Raw genomic sequence first — 7,679 nt, 5'->3', positions numbered from 1 at the left:
TGCCGAGAAAAAGGAGGTATACAACCAGGAGTAACTATCGTGGCAGCCGTTCGTCGCGCACAGAACCGTGGTATGCAGAGAGGTTGCCTTGTCGTCACGGCACATATTTTATACGGCAATTTGGCCATAAGTGGTAAGAACGTAAAGTTAACAAGTCGAGGGGGAAAGAAGGGGATCACCTAACAGAAACAAACGAGGAACCGGGACGTTCAACACAAGTGGTGGGCGATGGTAGTGTCGGGGAGGGACGAGGGGGATGTAGGTTACCTCCGGAGATGAGATTTACGAGCGTCGCAGGCTCGGCGCGAAAAAGTTTACATTTGCTTCTCTTTCTCTCCCTGTGCGATTCGCCGGAAGTAGCCGAGAGGATTGACGGTGTTGCGCGATAAAACACAGCCACGATAAACTGGATGCTGCGGTACCGGCTTGACATTTTAGGCACATCGCGATGAGACCGCGTCATCCACTTCTTCTCTTATCTATCGGAATGGGAGATTCAACCTCCTTCAGAATTCTACCGATATATTGAAAAAAACGTAAGGCTCGAAGTATATTCAAAAATAAAGAAAGGAATCCGAATATAAGCATGGACTTCAAACTTCAATCATTGGTTTCAGAATTGAAAATAGATGGCCAAGTTTTCTTTTTATTCTTCATATAATTTCAAATGGATTTTATTTTTACAGAGATTTTTATTTAAGGCTTTAAAGATGTTGAATGTTGAAAATTACCGACAGGATGTCAAAGAAAGACAGCTCAGATTAATTCAGGTTATTTTTTCTTTTTACCGTTTATTTATATTCTGTTCTTTTTTTCAAGTACAAGATAATTTTCGTTGCTTTTTTGCAAAGCCGATAAATTATATTTTACATCTTATTTCGCGTTTTGCAAGATTTCTGCATTTGGAAACACAACTGCAGAATTTTCCAGCAACACGGTTTGAACGGAATTACGAAGAAGAATTATAATACACATCTCGTTTGTTTTTAACTGACCCAATTAATGCCGTGAAAAACTCGACGAGTTTGCCGAATGCATCATCGGTGTCGCGCAGCTGAAATTTCTGACAAATCGACACTCGTGTGCGCGTTGCGTAAATGAGAGTATTGCGACCGGCTGGAAAGTCCGGTCGGGGGAACATTTGGCGAGCAAACTTTTTTAATTAAATGGATACTCGGCTATACGCGGGGCGGTGCCGATCAATTTGATACACGCTGCGAAAAAAAAAAAAAGAGAGAGAAAGGAGAGAGGGCGGGAATAGTCAAGAAATTTAATTTTCGAAAGCACCGCCCAATGAACGGAGAGTATTGCGACCGGCTGGAAAGTCCGGTCGGGGGTTGGTTTGGCGAGCAAACTTTTTTAATTAAATGGATACTCGGCTATACGCGGGGCGGTGCCGATCAATTTGATACACGCTGCGAAAAAAAAAAAAGAGAGAGAAAGGAGAGAGGGCGGGAATAGTCAAGAAATTTAATTTTCGAAAGCACCGCCCAATGAACGAAAAAAGCAGGTGGAAGTAAGGTTCGGACCGTTTCGGAAAATTCATCTGGAACTCGGACGAACTGAACGTTTTGCGCACGTTGGGTCAACCGTAATATTGAGGTCGACAATTGCAGAAAAGTCAATAGTCCAATCTTTAAAGGGTAAATTGCGTACCTCGAACGTTCACTGCGCTTCGTGCACTTTACGTAATTGCGTTTATAAAAAATAGCAATGTGTAATCACAGAGGTACACAATTCCGAAAGATTAACTATTTTTTTCTAATAAAAGAAGAGAAAAATATCAGTTATATAAACTTTACAATAATAAAAGCGCAAAAAACTAACGAGAAAGCGACCTATATAAAAGAGGTAAAAATCGAAGACACTAATTAGGTATAAGTAATAGAAGCGCGGATTATAAGAAAAACGTGGATTAAACAGAAATAACGGAAAGTCGATAAATTGCAAGAGATTTTAAGAAAATGCGAAAGGGGATATTTTTATCGAGACGGAGAAACAAATAGAGAGAGAAAGAGAGAAAAAAAAAGGAAAGCGTAGACGATAGCCGAGAGAGATACTGGAAGGCAGACTGGGCGCAAGAATGGAAAGAGGAATCTATAGAAAGTATCTATATTCTTGAGAGAAAAGTATCGTGCGTAGGAGAATGGCGGCAAAAAGGAATAGAGGAGAGGTGTCCAGAAGAGAAACGAGAAGATCGCTCTCCGTTGTGTACCGAGAAAAGATAGAGAGTGAGACTCGACCTAGACTCCGCGCTTCCCATCGAACTTCGACCTTCCGAGCACAATCGACAGCAAACATATCCTGAAACCTCGCCCAACTTCGCGGTTGCCGTAGCTAGCCGCTAACTCGATGGCCGCACAAAAGAGAGAAACGCAAGCTCGATTTCTCGTGCGTCTTCGAATAAAGACGTCGATGTGAGTAAAACGCTTTCTCGTCGTTCTTTCTTTCTTTCTCTCTTTCTCTTTAGAAAGTGTTTCCAAATAAAGATGTCATAATTTACTGGCGGATATCTGGCTAAAATTGAAGTCGCGATTTTATCCCACAAAAAAGAGAATGTCATTATTCATATCGTCACAAATTTCCATATTAAATGTCTTTCTAAATGAATATAAAATTAGAAATGCCTTAAGTAAAATAAGATTAATTGAAAAATGGTTTCATTATCTATTCTTCTTCTTAAAGCTGGATTTTCGTGAAAAATATTTTTTTTTATTTTTTAATCAGTATCTTTTCATACACAAACTTTAGGAGCGCATTGATAATTTCATTGAGTAAAAATCAACTTTATCAATCGGTAGAGAATTATCACTGGGATTTAATCGAGTTATCCTGAGACATCCTATATAACTATCTTTATATACCTCTCTCTCAGCATCGAGCAACGTTACCTACGCTTTTTACAAATTGGCACCGTAATCTTCCCGACTTCTCGGTAATTACGAGAATCTACGGTTTTCCGATTTCTAGATAAAGTCGGATTTCACTGCTTTTCGAAAAGAAAAGAGAAGATCGTTTTAAATTAAGAAATGTATAGGATATACATAATTTAAGATCAATAGATACTATTTCTGACGCGAATAAATGGCAGATAAAGTCGAATAAAATATTATTATTGTTATTATTTTATTATTACTATTATTGGTCACAACATGATTATTGTTCATTTGATTTTGTGAACATTCAATTGAAAAGTAATCATCTAAAACAGGTTAAATCCAGTGAGATAAATTCGTAGTAAATTTACAAAATGCGGTACATGACAAATATGTAAATATATTTCATTCTACATTTGATGGATTTTGCATATATATTTTTAAAGAATTTAATATATTGCTCAATTTTAATACTGTAAAAGGATTTATCTCGCCATTTGTATCATTCATATCTGTGAGCGTAAAAGATTGCAACGTACACTTTTTTTCACTTCCATTTTCTATTTTCGTTTAAAAAATAAATTTAATTCGATTTGTGTTCTCTTTTGTATCGAGACGATTTCCGTGATTTGCAATTTTCTCTTTTAAAACAACGGCAGATTCGTTATATATTTATTTTAAAAGGAAATCAATTTTATTCGCGTAATAGATTTTTAAAAATGGCGAATGGCACATCGTTTTTATTTTTAATAGACATATTTTGGTTTTTTTGATTATTTTTAAGAACTTTTATTTATATTTTTCATATCCTGTATAAAAAACTAGTGATAAAGGACGATGCACGATCAAACATTCATATATTATTTTTGATGCAATATCTAACAATCCTTTTACACAATAAACAAAGATTTTTTTAAAAATGGTTTAACTAAAATAAAAGGAAAGTTTTGGTACATATAATTAATGCACTAAAATGGATTATGTGAAAAACTATAATTCATAAAATAATGACTTACCGGCATGCCGGTTCACCGACGGTCTCGAAAAATAGGCAGGTACCACCGTTCATGCAAAAATCTCCTGCTATCGGACAGGGTTGCTCCTGCCGCGGCCATGCCGCTGTCGCTGTAATCAGAGAAATCATACGATATCAATATTATATATCTGCAACATCCTCAGCATACAGGTAACATGCATCATTACGGAGATACAGACTCTCGCGATTCTGCATCCATTCTCTAAACGTTGCAAGTTTTATTGTCATTAGCTGTTAATAGAAAAAAATGTGAAAGCATGTTTAAGGACTCCAATATAAAAAAAGTTAATATTATGGAAAGAGAACGCGCAAATTGCGTCGAACAAAACGTGTAAAGTTCAGCGCGAGAACGGCCGTTCCGGGGACCCGAAGTTTGCGATGCATTTTGCATCGGCGACTCATCTGGCGTAAAAATTTAGAAAGTTGCGTCGTGTGCGTCAGCGTACGATGTTTGCGAAGAACATTGCAAAGCGCGTTTCGCCGGCCAAAGTTGCGATGAAAATTCTCATCCGCTCTCTGCCAGCATCCCGTAATGCGCAAATTAACATGATAAAACGAAGTGAGCCGCGGCAAGATGGAAATTGTACGCGGGCAAAAAACATACGGATTAAATACGATAGCGCATTTAATGAAACCGGAATACGCATCATTGCCACACGTAATTAACTAGCACGGACCGTTATCTGTCCGATGTACGGTTTTAATGTTCGGAAATTTTACGTTGGCGTCTCGCGCGCCCCGTGTACACATTCGGCTTCCGGTCGCGTACCGATTTAATTATTTAATTTAATTACAACAGGCATTAATTAAAATATCGTTAAACTGCATCTACTGCAGCGTAACAGGATGTATTTTGGAGAACGCGCGGCACACAATACGTGCGGGTTTATTTCTTGTAATTGCGTAAAATTCTGTAAAATCGCCCGACGCGCGTTGGTTACGCAAAATAATACGCCGCCGCGCCATATCGGAGGCGAACATCATGTAATGAACTTTATTCATTACCATTTACTAATACGGTCATTTACATTATCTCCATATTGCATTATCAGTGCTTGAATCACCGCACTATCGTAATTAGGATGGAGATTCTTCATCCACCATTTTTGCCCCACTTACCAATTAATTAACTCTACTGAATCTATATTTGTAATATATTATTCTAAAAGAATGACTCGCGCGACGATCGCGCTTGCTTGCTTGCTTGTCACGCTGATGAATGCAGGTATTCCGGAAGTTTGTGCGAACAGCATCGCTAGTCATCGTCTCTAATTATCAGCGAATTCGGATAATTAATTTTTGAAAGTATGTACGCGTTGTGGATATTTTAAATTATCTAATTATACAAATTGCATTTGTAAATTAATCTTCATGTAGAAATAATGATAAAAAAAGATAAGCGATTATAATTTGTTTTCATTCAAAATTTTATATTTCCGTATAATTGTTTCATCTCTGCGAAATGCACATTGTCAAATTTGAATTATGGAAATTTTTTTTAAGCTCGCGCGCGCAAATAGACACAATATATCTCGTATAATCGTTATGTATCAATTAAATATATAAAAACACGCATATATGTATATATATATATATATATTATATGTATTTAAGAATTATAATTTTTATTTATATAATTGACAAATATGAATATTGTTAAATTAAAAAAATTTATGCTTTATAAATATGGAAATATTAAATTACAGTGTTTAATAATTAGATAATTACAAATTATAAAAGCGGTTATTTATTGGCGTTAGTATTTCAGGAATTTTAATTTATTATTTTATTAATTTAACACTTATAATTAATTTTTCATTATATGCGAAATAGCGCTCAGTAAAATAATAAATCGAGAAAAAAAGGAAGAAGGAAGAGAAAAATCGATTTTAAATACGAATTTCTATAACTTGAGCATTCGAATTATAAGAAGAATAATGGTATGAGAATTTCTAGCGACAAATATTGAAAATATCGGCGCAGTCAAACTTGTTACGCGGAACATATCGAGTTTATCCACGGCAAACGTGAATAAAAGAATTGCATCTGCTTCGAAAGCGCAAACTGTCGACACAATCGATCTCTCTCCTTCATCGCGTTACGCGGAGTTGTTGCTTTCGTCGGCACTTTTGCTAGACGTGAGTTACTACTATGCGAATAAAACGCGTGCTGAAGCCTTGTCATTGTCACGGGAAAAGTGATATTCATAGTATCCGCGTGCCGAACGCTTCGAGAAGCCACTGTGCATTTCAATTTCAAACGAGCTCTTCCTCGCGAAATTAGTCTTTGCCATGCAAATGCAGCGGTCGCCGAGGCTTATGAAGATCTTAAAACATCGCTCGCTCTCCAAAGTTTTCCCGACCTCCGACCATCGTGGCTATCCTTCTCTTCCCTTGTCGCAAAATCGCAACGTCGGCAACGATCGCTAGACGATGCTGACAAGTCGACAGCTACCATCAAGCGACCCGCTACGCTTGCGAAAGATAATTTTATTGCTCGGGAAGATGGTTTAGCTTGATACTCGTAACCGCTCCTCCATCGTATGGCACATCGTTAAATAGAGAAAAAAAAATACTTGTGTATACAAAAATATACAATTTATAGAGAAATGTTTTTCGAAAGATTAAAAATATGCAAGCGAATAATATTGTTCGTACTAAATTCTCTCACTATGTAAGAAGATAACTGTTTTTCCTACAGTCTTATAGGATGGATCTCGCGGCTTAATTATTCCACCAGAAAATGCTCGCGGTGATATATTAATAGCCCGCCGTTACAATTAACCCGATTGGTCTTGGCAAAAAGTCCATTTGACAGAATTGGCTTTAACCGCCAACGGTAAAAAAGCACTCGCTCGGATTTTCGTAAGTCCAGTCGGTGAAAGTTGGCGCGGCGACTTCAAACGCTCACACGGGAAGATATATCTGCTAATTGCAAAAAATCTCTCGGCTGCCGGACGGATGAGCGAACGTATCATATTAAAAATATCCGCATGGCGGACGAAACTAAAGCCTTTTTGATAGAGACGGACGTTAATGTCGGACGTTATACGTCCGCGATGGCACCGCGATACATTCTCGGCGAAGGTAGCGACGAGTTTTCGCTATTATTACAGTCGGATTAGCAGTCCGCCATTTGGCCGGTTCGATATTACTGCGTTCTCAACTGGTATTTCACCCGAGAAAGAGAAAGAGAGAGCTTCAGAGAGCATCGGACTTAACTACTCTTTGCTACCGGAAGGCTCAGCCCTTTTTCGCGCGCGCGCGTTTCTTCTCGTTTAGCTCGTTAACGAGCGGAAGACATTTCGCAGCGAAAGCTCTTAGTCGGCGCTTCGGCCAGCTGGTGCGCGCGGAAAAGCATTTCGCTATGTGAAATTTCAATTTTCTCGTCGCCGATGCACCTCCGGTGCGAATAAAACGCGTGCTGAAGCCTTGTCATTGTCACGGGAAAAGTGATATTCATAGTATCCGCGTGCCGAACGCTTCGAGAAGCCACTGCCTCCGGAAGTGCATTTACGCGAGCTGATACGCTGCGTCACGCAAACCCCCGTGACGGAATTGGCTGCTTTCCTTGTAACTTCTCATTCTAATGACACACGCTAATTCCAAGATAAGCGTTAAGAAAGATAGCGGATTTTCTCTGATAATAATCTCACAATCAGTTGCAACTAGTTTTGTACGATAAGGATAAAGTATATTATAAGATTATTTTTTTATCAATCCCCCTAATACTCGCCTGACCGCTAGATATAACAATTTCAAATAATA

At 38.2% G+C, this 7,679-nt stretch overlaps 1 long non-coding RNA gene across 1 annotated transcript in view; it reads right to left on the bottom strand.

Moving 5' to 3' along the window:
• The window catches only part of LOC115238879, a 69,300-nt gene extending 65,126 nt beyond the window's left edge, over positions 1-4,174 (bottom strand). The window contains exon 1 of the long non-coding RNA XR_003884556.1: positions 3,893-4,174. This is a non-coding gene — a long non-coding RNA (uncharacterized LOC115238879). The remainder of the gene's footprint in view (positions 1-3,892) is intronic.
• Between the last annotated feature and the right edge of the window lie 3,505 nt (positions 4,175-7,679).

Source organism: Formica exsecta, unplaced genomic scaffold (assembly GCF_003651465.1).
Source record: "Formica exsecta isolate Colony F162 unplaced genomic scaffold, ASM365146v1 scaffold362, whole genome shotgun sequence".
Classification (NCBI taxonomy): Eukaryota; Metazoa; Arthropoda; class Insecta; order Hymenoptera; family Formicidae; genus Formica; species Formica exsecta.
Note: the sequence above shows the minus strand (reverse complement) of the source record. Positions and strands in the feature narration are given on the sequence as shown.